At 36.5% G+C, this 14,366-nt stretch overlaps 1 protein-coding gene across 1 annotated transcript in view; it reads right to left on the bottom strand.

Moving 5' to 3' along the window:
- The window catches only part of LOC134205769 (uncharacterized), a 259,278-nt gene that overhangs the window by 88,180 nt on the left and 156,732 nt on the right, over nt 1-14,366 (bottom strand). The window lies entirely within an intron of this gene.

Genomic DNA, 14,366 nt, shown 5'->3' with positions numbered 1-14,366 from the left:
TGAAAACCCGGTGCATAAAATATTCAAATCACATCCCTCGAAAATTGCGCTGGTAGCTCACGACCACATTCACTGTTATGGGCAGGGATGGGGGAGGGTGATGAGTACCTAAACTATACGTGTTTTCGCGCAAGCACCTGCATCACGCGTGCGGTTGTTATTGACGTCGCCCCCGCCGCCAGCGTCATTATCGTCGTAATCATCGGTGTCATTACCCGCCGTAGTCATGAGCGTCATCCACCGTAGCCTCCTGTACCGTTCTTTCTCATCCCATTTCGGTGGATGTCACTTTGGGTTGGTTGGCGCTCGTTTTGATTGAAGCCATCTCCCAAAGTCCCGACGAGGTTGGGTGCAAAATTGCAGCAATTAAGGCGCGATATGTGACGTTTTGCGCTTTTTCGCGGGGCGCAGGGTTGCCAAATTGGCGTAACTTTTTTTTTCGGAAGACATTTAAATTTAAGGATTTGCCAGCGTTTTCTAAAAAACAATGCTTTAATAATTAAAGAAAACAATTCGTTTGCCGTGCGGTAAGGTGCGCGGTTACAAAGTAAGACCATGCCGAAAGTGACTGGATTCGATTCCCTGTTCGGTATATGAAAAAAAATTGGGTTGGAAATTGTCTCGACTTCCATGGGCATAAAAGTATTATCGTGTTAGCCTCATGATATACGAATGCAAAAATGGTAACAATGTCTCAGTTTTTGATTCATTTCTAATTTGGCGACAGTAGTAAGAACAATAATTGGAGACTTTAACCAGTCAAGCGATAAACTAATTTAATATAAACTAATTTTAAAAAATGTCAGGTCTCACTTCTCACTCCTTATTTCTCTTACTGCTAAACGTGAGAAGTGCGAAGTGGAAAAGTGAGACGTCTCATTACTCACTTTGCGCTTCTCACTTTTTGCATTCGGCCAAATGACCTATTCCCCGAGCAGCACAAGTCAGACAAAAATAGTTTGCAGCTACTTGATTGTGACTGAATCTGGTCACATATGAGTTGCAGTAACCTAGGTGGAACATGTGTGCTGATAGGGTCAGCTAAATGACCTAGTCGGTCAAATAACCTATTCAGGCAATTGACCTTTTCGGCCAAATGCCTTTTTCGGCCAAATGACCTTTTCGGCCGAATATCCAAATAACCTATTCGTCCAAATAACCTATTCGGCAAAATGACTTATTCGATCTAATAACATATTCGGCCAAATGACCTTTTCGGCGAAATGGCTATTCAGCCTAATGACCTTTTCCGCCAAAGACTTATCCGGCCAGAAGACCTATTCGGCTATATGATCCTCTCGGTCAAATGTCTTTGGGCCTAATGATCTGTGCGGCCAAATGGTATATTCGGCCAAACGATATTCGGCAAAACGGCCCTTCCCCGATTATTCAAAGAAGGAAATCTAAGAAAATTTAGTTTTTTTTTAATTTCTTCTGATTTTTTCAAATGCTTTGCAAAATACCTAATTGGAAATACCTAAGTAAAATCTTTTGGATATTTCTTAAGGAATTGTTGAAATTATTTTAAAAATACTAACGATAATTAGTTTAGGAAACATCCTTCCGAAATTTCGTTAGAAAATTCTTTGGATTTTTTTTCGGAAACTTAATTAGGAACTTATTTGGGATATGTTTTAGAAAACTTTTCACAAATTCTTTTGAGAAATCCTCCAGAAATCAATTCCAGGAATAAATTAGAAAAATATGCTAGGAATTCCTTTTGAAATTCGTTCAGTGATTCCTTCGTAAAATTCTCTGGAAAGGCCTTTGTATTTTCTTTCAGGAAATTCCCCATAAACTTCCTCCAAGAAATCCTGCGGAAATCATTTAGGAAAAACCGTACAAAGCTTTCCCCCGAAATTCTCGCAAGAATAATTCTCGAACTTTTGTTGGAAGAATTTTTTTGTAATTTTATCATAGAATGCACTACGAAAATTTCAAAGGAATTTCCAGATGAAATTTTGGAAAGAACTCTCAAAGTAATTTCAGAATAATTTCTGAGAGAATTTCTAAAGTGATTCCCGAAAAATCTTAAAAGAATATTCGAAGGTCTCAAGGAGTATTTCAAGTAATACATGACGTGTAGTGAAAAATACACATTTCGAATGATCATATAGCCTTTCGATACAACTTTGTTGACCGAGAAAGGCAAAAATCGAAAGAATTCCTGGATGAATTCTGATAGAAGTATTTTTTGCTAAAAGTATTTATTAAGGAATTACTGTGTTTTTAACAAAATTCCTGGAATAATTGCTGAAGCAATTTCATTAAAAAGTTCGAAGGAATGCCTAAACCAAGTTCCTCAGGAATTCTTGAAGAAATTTGTAAAAAATACGAAGGAATTCTCCTACGGGAATTTTGGGAGATTTCTCAGATACAATTTCCGTGAGTATTTCCAAAGGGTGGTAGGTCATTTGGCATAAAGTCGTTTGGCATAACGCCGTTTGGCATAAAGGTCGTTTGGAATAATTTTGTTTTGCATAACGGCCGTTGGTATAATGGTCATTTGGCATAATTCGATTCCTTTTTGCCTTTCTCGTACACCGCGGCTATACGTACACCATGGTACGAAAAGGCTATATATTCACTTCTAAGACGATTTTGTGATAGAAGGTCCAGAGACCCATAGTGTTATATGGGTTAGGGACAAAAGGTCGAAAGACAAAAGATCGAAAGGACAAAAGGTCGAAAGACAAAACGTCGAAAGACAAAAGGTCGAAGGGACAAATGGTCAAAGAGGACAAAAGGTCGAAAGGGACAAAATGTCGAAAGGACAAAACGTCGAACGGGACAACAGGTCGAAAGGACAAAACGTCGAACAGGACCAAAGCTCGAAAGGACAAAACGTCGAACAGGACCAAAGCTCGAAAGGACAAAACGTCGAACGGGACAAAAGGTCGAAAGGGACAAAAGGTTGAAGTAGACAAGAAACTGAATTTCTACGAGACGAGCCAGCCTTGGGCTGAAAGTCTCTTTAATAAAGATATAAAAAAAAAAGAAACTGAAACGGAGAGAATCAATCTTGCTCCAGGGTGTATTATAAGCGGTGTATTTTCAATGCGTGCGTCTGCGTGGCTACGGCGTGCACTATGTTGACAGATCGAAGTGACATTCATAAAATCTACATATTCATGTATTATTAGATGAATTTTATTTAATTGTTAAAAATAATGAAAAATAAAAGAGCATTTTCTGCTAACTGTATAGGACAACTCTGTCTCGTGAAATACAAGTTTATTCATTTCTTATCAACCATCTTTTTTATCTCTATCAGAACTATCTATTAAGGTGGCTCAAAAAACACTTTTCCAATTTTTTTGATGGGCCGCCCTCCTATTTGGTTCTATTTGATGCCCTGATGCTCTGGACAAACTTTCAGCCAAATCGGTCTACGTTTGGACGGTGCTAAACTCGTTGGAAGTTTATATGGAAAAATATATGCATAAACATCCAAAAACAGTGATTTGCAGTTGGACGACACAATTTACGATCAAGAACCATGATACTCATTCAGTTTTTGTAGAATTAAATACAGAATGTTATGCTGAAACCGCGAGAAGATTAGAGTTTATTAGGCAAAGATATTAATAAATTAACTGGAGTGTTGTAGAAGTGAATTTATTTCTTTTCAAAGGTAAAAGAAACGAAAATTGCTCAAACCCCACTTCAGAGAAATGCTAATAACTTAGCCGGGCAAACTCTAATCTTCTCGCGGTTTTCTGCATAACATTCTGTATTAAATTATTCAAGATCTGAATGAGTATCATAGTTTTTCATCGTAGGTTGTGCAGTCAAACTGCAATTCACTGTTTTTTCACTGTTTCACTGATGATTCTGCATACATTTTTGCATATAAACTTCCAACGAGTTTAGCACCGCCCAAACGTTAACCGATTTGGCTGAAATTTTGTCCAGAGCATCAGGGCATCAAATAGAACCAAATAAGAGGGCGGCCCATCAAAAAAATTGAAAAAAGTTTTTCCCATACTAATTTGAGCCACCCTACTATCTATATATATTCATAATATTGTTTTACAGTTATACAGTAATATCCCGATTTTATCACCCCCTGGTGAATTTTGGGGTGATAAAATGGGGTATGTGACAGAATCGGGAAAAAAATTATCTTCAATTTTTTAATTTATTTTACAAATATGAATTAGTTTATGCCTAGGAAAGGCAAAATGCGTGAACAGTACTCGTTATTTCTTGTTGAAAATGCTTACAAAATCCTTCGCAGGTACTGAAAAGTTATTCATAGAAAATTACATGCGGTAAAATTTATTTCATGAAAATGATTGTTGTTTGCGGTTTTATTTACGAAAATAAAAAGAACGACTAAAATTTTTGAGGTGCGGTTGCGGTTTTATTTACGAAAATAAAAAGAATGACTACAATTTTTGGGGTGACAAAATCGGGTCGAAAACGTGGCAAAATCGGGACGTGATAAAATCGGGTCGAATACGTGATAAAATCGGGGGTAGACAAAATCGGGGAGTGACAAAATTGGGTTGACACTGTAAGTCCTTCTTTGAAAATTGCGCATTATTCAACTTTGATTGATTTGAAGAGTGAATTATCTCTGCCTGAAGGTAAATACATTTCATAAATTCTTTTGGATCACACCCATTTTGTTATCAACTTGTTCTGGATAGACCTTTTGTCCCTTTCGACATTTTGTCCCGTTCGACCTTTTGTCCTTTTCGACCATTTGTCCTTTCGACCTTTTGTCCCTTTCGACCTTTTGTCCCTTTCGATCTTTTGTTCATTTCGACCTTTTGTTCTTTTCGACCTTTTGTCCCGTTCGACCTTCTATGCCTTTTGACCTTTTGTCCTTTCGACCTTCTGTCCCTTTCGACGTTTTGTCTTTTCGACCGTTTGTCCTTTCGACCTTTTGTCTTTTCGACCTTTTGTCTTTCGACCTTTTGTCCTTTCGACCTTTTGTCATTGATTCGTTTTATACACCAATCGACTCAGCTCGACGAATTGAGATGATGTCTGCGTGTATGTGTGTGCGTGTTTTGTATGAAAAGGCAAGAGAGTGTGTGATTCATTTGTCCAATTAAGGCAATTGCTCAGTTTAAGGCAAGGGTAGATATGAACCCTTCTTTCAAAGGATACATTTGCCCATCAAAAGGGAAAAGACGATAGGGGAGAGTGGGTAGACTTGATCCCCTTTTCTGATTTCCGATGTACACAGCCAAAAGTTAATAAACATACGCGATTTCCACACAGACTCTCTAAGAAATATAGTATTTAACTTTACTGACATATGACAGTCCTTAAATTGTTGTTGTTATTGATACACAATCGATTTTTTAGAGTGCTGTCAAAAATCAACTTTTCAAATATTCGGGGGAAATTGATCCCTCTCCAAGAACTTGCTTTGATGAAATTAAAAAGGTGCCCTCAGATTTTTAAAAATATTTTGCTACGAAATTCGCGGAATTTTCGAATTGCTTTGCGTATTCATGAACGATTTTCGTTATTAAATTTAACAGCACATGCAATTTTAAAGTTTAGGAAGACTTAATCCCCTTTCTAAGATATCTACGGAATGAATATTTTTTTCTGCCAACCTTCGTCAAATCTACAAAAAAATAGAAGCCTGAGAACAGATTTATATATTTTTTTTTATTTTTTCGCCAAATTTTTGTATGGCTGAATAATGAGGGATCAATTGTCCCCATATTGAGGCAATAACTTCAAATCCAAATAATCTAAAACTTTGATGGAGTATTGACATTTTCTTCAGTACAGATCATTATACATATTTATGGCTTTGTGCTATGAAAAAACGAAAGCATTTGGTCATTGTTATGAAAAGTTGTTCAAATTTTGCGTGGCCAATAAAAAAAACTTTGGGAAGGTCAAAACATACAAACCGCCCTGCAGAATAAATAAGGTTGTCAATCCAAAAAATAACTTACCACATAAAGGTCATTTGTCTAGTCTAGAGGATCTATGCAAAAAAATATGCTAGAACAAAACTACTTTAGTTCTCGATAAAACAGGGGGTGATCAAGTCTCCCCGGGGATCAAGTCTACCCACCATCCCCTAAGGTCCCTGCTTTCAATTCAGACATTTGCTCGGTTGAAGGCAAGATAGAATATGATCTCTTCTTTAACAGAAGGCATTGGCACGGCAGACAGCAGATAGACGATATGGCACCTTCCTCTTATTCAAAAATTTGCTCGGTTTCGGACGAGGGAAGATATGATCCCTTCTTTTAAAGGATATCAAAAGATCCAGCAGAAGGCAAAAGATGATGTAGTTCCCTCTACCAATTCAAGCATTTGCTCAGTTCAATGCAAGAGCTGATATGAACCTTTCGAAGAATGTATCTCCCAGCAGACGGAAAGAGAAGACATGGTTTCTTCATTCAAAGAATGCATTTTCCCGGCAGAAGTCAATAGAGGCATTCCACGGGGGCATGTCAGTCGATCCTGAGCGACCATTTCGAAAATATTTGAAACTCTGCACAGTTTTTCAATTTCATCTAAATCGTCATTTTTCGATATCAAATCTTCATATTGAGTCACGACTAACTTTTCAAAAGGGTGTATGTGAAAATGGTTCAAAAATATTTAAAAAGCTGCACAGCAAAAACGGAATGTTCGATTGTTATGATTTTTTCAGCAAAGTTAGACAACTAAATGGTGATTCTTAAGAAAATGTGCACAGTAAAAAAAATTTTTTTGCCTTTAAAAATATCATTTTGTCACAAAACTCAAATATCTCAAAACCCTATCTTTTTTCGAACGTAATTTTTTTAGGAAAACGGTCCATTATATTAGCTATCTACCATAAAAATTTGGTGATGGTAAACTAATAAACAAAAAAGTTATGACATTTCAAACATTTCACAATTTTCACATTTAGTAAAAAAAAATTTTTTCTGTGTAAGTTATTTCGAGAATTGCAGTTTGATGCAGATTTTATTGTTAAGGGACGTGATTTAAACAAGTTGTCTTCATGATATTTTGATTTAATTATTCATAGCATCTATAAGAAACTTAGACACGATCCAGTGTTGTGATCAAAAGTATTGATAGTGTCATAATTTTCATTGCACGTGACTGGCGAAAAATTCTTTTAATAGTGTTGAAACCTGTTGATAATAACGTTGATAGAAACATATCAGAAATGTTATTTTTAAGACAAAAGCTGCAAAATCAAAGATTTATATACACGTGTACGTCTATAGTTTACCTGCAAAAATATACCTCTTAGAGAATAGACTATGATCGGGAGGAAACGGGTATCTTCAACAACAACAAATGCATGATAGGTACATACCATGACAATGCTCACGAAAAGCAAAAAATTACTACTACTAAGGTTGTTAAAAGATCTTATAGTAATTTTTTCTTCAGTCAAGCAAATGACACCAAACTAGTCAGTAAAAACTTAAAAGTGATTTTGTTTATTGAAATATTACGAACAACATGAGTAGCCGCTTTCTCAACTGTTGTAGGCCGTTTGATGGAGAAAAGTGTTCAAAAGAGTTACGAAATCTCACCGAAAGCACCATAGATAAACTGAAAGCGACTGGTTATGCTCCAATGTCCACATTGAATACAAATTTACGCATTTGCACGTCCTGCCGTCTAAACGTTGACAAAAGAGCAATCTGTATATCATCGGTTGAGCAGAGCGCAGGAAGTTCGAAAACGACAGCAACTGAGGAATTGCCAGAAGTATTAAGTGCTGAGAGCCTTGCCACCGTACCATCAGCGAAATCTGTTTCAACAAATCAATCGGAAGAAGAGTGTATCCAAAAGGTCAACATCGAACGCTTTAACGAGGGCATAGCTGGGATAAAAGTGACTCCGATTAAATGGAGTAAGATGGATTACGTTTATTACCCGGAGAAAAGATGATGAAAGATGATGAAGTAAGTCGAGCTATGCCTGGTCAAAAAGATTATGTATCAGTAAAAAAAGATGGAAAGCGTCAAGCAATCCAAAAACGATTAATGATGACGACTTTGAAAGAAGCGTACACACGCTTCAAGGAAATTCACGATAATATTAAAATAGGTTTTTCCTCATTTGCAAGCCTTCGGCCAAGGCAATGTAAGCTTCTTTCCAATTCAGGAACACATAATGTGTGTGTGTGCACAACCCATGATAATATTAATCTTATTTTACATAGTTTGAAAAGAATCAATTTAACAAAGGATATTAAAATGTTAACTGGTAGTCTTTTGTGTGAAAATACAACATCAAATTGCTATCTACGATCTTGTTCGGATTGTCCAGATTCTTCATCATTGGAAAATACTTTATTCGCTGAGCTTGAAGAAAAATATATTGATCAGTTATCATTTGAGCAATGGGTGACCACGGATAGGTGTGACATAGAAACTATTGTAAAACCTGTAGATGAGTTTGTGTCATATTTTTGCTTGAAATTAGAAAGTTTAATCCCTCACGATTTCATTAAAACAGAACAATCCAGCTTTTTAAAAAATACAAAAAATACATTACAAACTGGTGAATTTTTAGTCATTTGTGATTTTTCTGAAAATTATAGCTTTGTATTGCAAGATGAAGTGCAGTCCCATCACTGGAACGTACAACAAGCTACAATTCATCCATTCGTTATTTATTTTAATGGAAGTACGCAAATTGAACACTTAAGTTTTATTATAATTTCCGAAGATTTAAGACACGATTCAGTATCCGTAAACTTGTTCATTGAAAAATGATTAACTTTTACGCGTTGATAAGAATAAAGTAGTTAAAAAGATATATTTCATGTCTGATGGAGCAGCGTCGCAGTACAAAAATCGTAAGAATTTTTCGAGCCTATGTCAATTTAAATCAATGTACGGAATTGATGCAGAATGGCATTTTTCTGCTACATCACATGGCAAAGGTCCTTGTGATGCTATTGGAGGAACAATAAAGCGCATGGCCACAAGAGCAAGTTTAGCCAAAGAACGTGAGCATCCAATTAAAACTGCGAAAGAACTTTTTGATTGGGCAAATCGTAGAAAAGAAAAAGATTTAACCAAATTATCATTTTGTTTTACTACTACTGAAGAGTACGAAAAAAAGGCTTCAGAGCTCAGCGAGCAATTTAATAACGCGAAAACGATCCAAGGAACCCAAAAATTTCACTGTTTCATTCCATTGTCGGAAAATAAAATTAAAGCAAAACTATACTCAAACTGTGCTGATAATAATTCAAAAGTGTTCGATATTTTAAAAAATTTGAATAAAAATAAATAAAAAATAAGTATTAATAAACTGTTTTCATGATATCATAACCCATACCAAAATTCAAACCCAAAACTCTTAGAGTTTCTATAACAACATTGTGTAACTGCCACATTTAATTTAATACTTAGGATAATATTAATTCATTTTTATTTATTTATACATATAATATACATAATATCGATGAATACATAAATATGGAATATCATACAAACAACTTGTTTAACTCACGCAAGGCCCTTAAAAATAAAATCAGCATCAAACTGCGATTCTTGAAAAAAAAATACACGGAAATTTTTTTTTGTTTACTATATGTGAAAATTGTGAAATGTTTGAAATGTCATAACTTTTTGTTTATTAGTTTACCATCACCAAATTTTTATGGTAGATAGCTAATATAATGGACCGTTTTCCCTAAAAATTACGTTCGAAAAAAGATAGGGTTTTGAGATATTTGAGTGTTTGTGACAAAATGATATTTTAGAGGCAAAAAAATTTTTTTACTGTGCACATTTTCTTAAGAATCACCATTTAGTTGTCTAACTTTGCTGAAAAAATCATAACAATCGAACATTCCGTTTTTGCTGTGCAGCTTTTTAAATATTTTTGAACCATTTTCACATACACCCTTTTGAAAAGTTAGTCGTGACTCAATATGAAGATTTGATATCGAAAAATGACGATTTAGATGAAATTGAAAAACTGTGCAAAGTTTCAACTCAATAGAAAATCATGAATTAAAAATTTTCTTAAATTTTGATGCTGTTGCTTGGAATCGCTCAATAGAGGATATGGTTCCTTCTTCCAACTCAGGCATTTGCTTGGTTTAAGGCAAGGGAAGATATGATATGATCCCTTCTTGCAAAGGATGCATCTGCCCGACAGACGACAAGAGACGATATGGTTGCTTCTTTCAATTTAGGCATTTGTTCGGTTTAAAGAAAAGAGAAATGATGACCCCTTTGTTCCGAATAATTCCTTTGCCCAGCAGAAGGCAAAGAGGATGTTACTCCTTCGCTCAATTCAAACACTTGCTCGGTTCAATGTAAGGGAAGATATGATCACTTCTTTAAAAGGATGCATTTGTTAGGTTTAATCCATGAGAAAATATAATACATTCTTAAAAATGAATCCTTTCCAAAAAACGCGTTTTTTCTCTTTTTAATTCTTTATTTTAAATCATGCATCAGTCTGGTCTAGGAAGAGAACATTTGACCTAGTACATAGTTTCCCAAAGTAGTGGGTCGTGATCCCCCAGCCTATGTAAATCTTATGGAAGGGGGTTGCGACCCCCAACTTTGGGAAGCTTCTTTATTCTTAATTAGCTGACCCGTCGAGCTTTGTCTAGCCTAAAATTAATTAGTTAGTCCAATCATCTATTTTGTATTCACAATTTAAGTTTTAATGTTTGCTCTGCGATTCGATTTCGTTTGGCAGAGTAAACGTCAAAACTTCTTTTTTTTACATTAAAATTGGGTTCCATTTGCTTGAATAATTTTCGATTTATGCAAAAATTAGAGTTTTACTTGTATAAGAGCTCCCGACCTCGCTTCTTGAGCTGGGAGGGTCTACAACTAGCGTAGAAATATTTCTTGTCCTCAAAAACCTCCACATGACAAATTTGGTTTCATTTGTTTGATTAGTTTTCGAGTTATGCAGAAATATTTTTTTCATTTGTATGGGAGCCACCACTTCTAGAACAGAGAGGGGTATCGAACTATCTTGAGAACCTTACCAGGCCTCAAAAACCTCCGCATACAAATTTTTACGCCGATCGGTTCTGTAGTTTCCGAGTCTAAAAGGGTCAGGCAGAATTTCATTTTTACGTATACAGATTTACCACTCCCCAATTATCATGTTTTACCTCAATAGTGGAAACAACGTCGCTGAATGGCTCGACAAATCTGCCAAATAACCTCACGCCAAACGGCCGTTATGCCAAACGGGGTACAATCTTTCGGAAGAATTTTCCGTAGGAATTCCAACCAAATTTCCAAAGGAGTTTCCGAAGGAATTAAAAAAAAAACGTTAAGAAAATTTTGAAGGAATCTCTTGAGGAATTTTTGAAGAAATCTCAAAAGAAATTTCTGAAGAAGTTCTCAAGACGCGAGTGTTCGTTCTTAAAGTATATTTTTTAAAGATTTTCCTATAGGAAAGTATGTCTGAACTTCTGGATGACTAATCGAATTAATTCCTGAGGGTATCTTTTTCCAAAAAAAATAAATTATCTGTATGGCTCTCCGAACGAACTTTTGGATAAATTCATGAAATATCAGCTGCATGAGTTCTCTCAGAAATTTCTGGAGAAACTTCCGAAACAACTCATGAAGTAAATTCCCTAGGAATTCCTGAGAATATCCAGAAGCAGCAGAAGCCTTAATCTACATATTGTTGGTGTTGGTTTACGTGGGAGTGCTATCAGATTTGTCAAATCAAATCGACGTTTGAATCTTTGTTTACAAAAGCAGATAAGTTTTTGAAGAGAGAGATCGACTGGAAGATTTGTTCTGAAATTTTATTGGCTTTCTCAGTCTTATGTATTCAAAACGATTGTATAACATTTCACCGAAAACTATTTCGCGGAATTCATTTTCGCGGTTGAACATTTCGCGGAATAACATTTGGCGGTTTGTAACTTTTCCCGGTACGACATTTGGCGGTTTGTACCTTTTCCCCGAATGACTTTTGGCGGAATTTATCATTTCGCGGAGTACACCATTTCGCGGAATATTAATAGTAATAGCCTTTGTTCATTCAGCATTCCCACAATTATTACCTGCGAGGTCTCTAAGCCAAGTTACCATTTTGTTTTGCATTCGTTTAACACGAGATTAACACGTTGAAACTTTAGCCGACAGCCGAAAAAAAAAAATTCGATAAATTTCATAGACTGGGCTAGAAGCTGAACCTAGCCTCTTTCAGCATAGTCTTGCTTGGCAGTCACGCATCTTCCCGCACGGCTAAGGAACGCCTCCCAGAATATTTAGAAGAAGATTTCAAAATTTCAATTGCCCCTTATATCGGGCAGATACATCCATTTAAAGAAGACGTTACCCCTCCTTTCGCCTTATACCGGGCAGATGCATCCATTTAAAGAAGGCGTTACCCCTCCCTTCGCCTTATACCGGGCAGATGCATCTATTCAAAGAAAACGTTACCTCTCCCTTCACCTTATACCGGGCAGACGCATTCTTTTAAAGAAGGAATTATCAACTCCTTTCGCTTTATACCAGGCAGATGCATCCATTTAAAGAAGGCGTTACGCCTTCTTTAACCTTATACCGGGCAGATGCATCCATTTAAAGAAGGCGTTACCCCTGCCTTCGCCTTATACCGGGCAGACGCATTCTTTTAAAGAAGGCATTATCAACTCCTTTCGCCTTATATCAGGCAGATGCATCCATTTAAAGAAGGCGTTACCCCTCCCTTCGCCTTATACCGGGCAGATGCATCTATTTAAAGAAGGCGTTACCTCTCCCTTCGCCTTATACCGGGCAGACGCATTCTTTTAAAGAAGGCATTATCAACTCCTTTCGCTTTATACCAGGCAGATGCATCCATTTAAAGAAGGCATTACCCCTCCCTTCGCCTTATACCGGGCAAATGCATCTATTTAAAGAAGGCGTTACCCCTCCCTTCGCCTTATACCAGGCAAATGCATCTATTTAAAGAAGGCGTTACCCCCCCCCTTCGCCTTATACCGGGCAGATGCATCCATTTAAAGAAGGCGTTCCTACGAGACGAGCCACCCTCGGGCTGAAAGTCTCGTTAATAAAGACAAAAAAAAGAAGGCGTTACCCCTCCCTTCGCCACACGGACAGACGCGTTCTTTTACAGAAGGCATTATGGACTCCTTTCACCTTATATCGAACAAATGCATCCATTTAAAGAAGGCGTGACCCCTCTCTTCGCCTTATATCGGGAAGACGTGTTCTTTGAAAGAAAACATTAGCAGCTCCTTTCGCCTTATAACGGGCCGTAGATATGGTGGGGTTTCAGGTTTTAAAAAATTAGTACAATATCGGATTCGGGTCGGGTACGGGCTTAAGAAATTAAATACTGAAAATTATTTTATTCAGTTTTGTTAATTATGAGGCTAGTTTGTTGTTTGGGCTCACATTTTTTTCAATTTAAAAAGAACCAGAAAAGATCTAGTTTGCATTTGTCGGGGAAAAATTTTGTGCGGGTTTAAATAATTAAATTATGTCCAGTTCAGGTCGAGTACGGGTTTACGAATGCAAAAAAATTCGTCGGTCGAGTTCGGGTTTGCATTAAATCAAAAAAAAAAAAAAAAATACTCCAGATTTCATGTAATTGAGCAGAAATCGGTAATTATTGGAATGATAATTATTCTAACTGAATTCCGCCAAATGGCATTCCGCGGAATGATTTTCGGCGAAAAGGTACATTCCGCGAAATGTCTTTCGGAAAAAAGATGCATTCCGCGAAATGTGTTTCGGAGAGTTGCTACATTCCGCGGAATGTCGTACCGCGAAAAAAAATTTCGCGAAATGTTTTTCGGTGAAATAGTATACAACCTTCAAAACGATTTGTTTTGTTTTGCCCGACGTTTCGGCCTTTTATTTTGGCCTTTTTCAAAAGTGTTTTTAGCAAACCAAAAAACGAAAAACGGTAGACAGTTTCACGCTTGAAAAAGGCCGAAACGTCGGGCAAAACAAAAAACATCATTTTGAATACTTAAGACTGAGAAAGCCAAAAAAAATCCAAAAGCAGATAAGTCGTTTTGAAAATTTGGTATTGATAAAAAATATAAATGTGCGACACATGAAAGAAAAGTCTCTGATTAAAAGAAGGGAAAATTCTACAATTGAATTTCATCTGGTGAAACACAAATAAACATAAATGTGCAAAAGAATCGTTGTTTAATACTTGACGTTTTGCTTATTTTTTTTTTTATAATTTCGACCTCTTATCCCATCTCACATTTAAACCCATTAGATCTATCTTTTGCTCTTTCGACGTTTTGTCCTTCGACCTTTTGACTCAGATTTTTATTGTCGACCTTTTGTCTTTTCGACCTTTTGAATTCCCACTGAGCTCGGTATTATAGATGTTCACAACGGCTGTGCGTTCCAGCACATTGCCGTCTGAGAGGTGATCGACTGAAACAGATGAGA

This window comes from Armigeres subalbatus, chromosome 1, assembly GCF_024139115.2.
Source record: "Armigeres subalbatus isolate Guangzhou_Male chromosome 1, GZ_Asu_2, whole genome shotgun sequence".
NCBI lineage: Eukaryota > Metazoa > Arthropoda > Insecta > Diptera > Culicidae > Armigeres > Armigeres subalbatus.
This window is presented reverse-complemented; position numbering and strand designations above follow the sequence as displayed.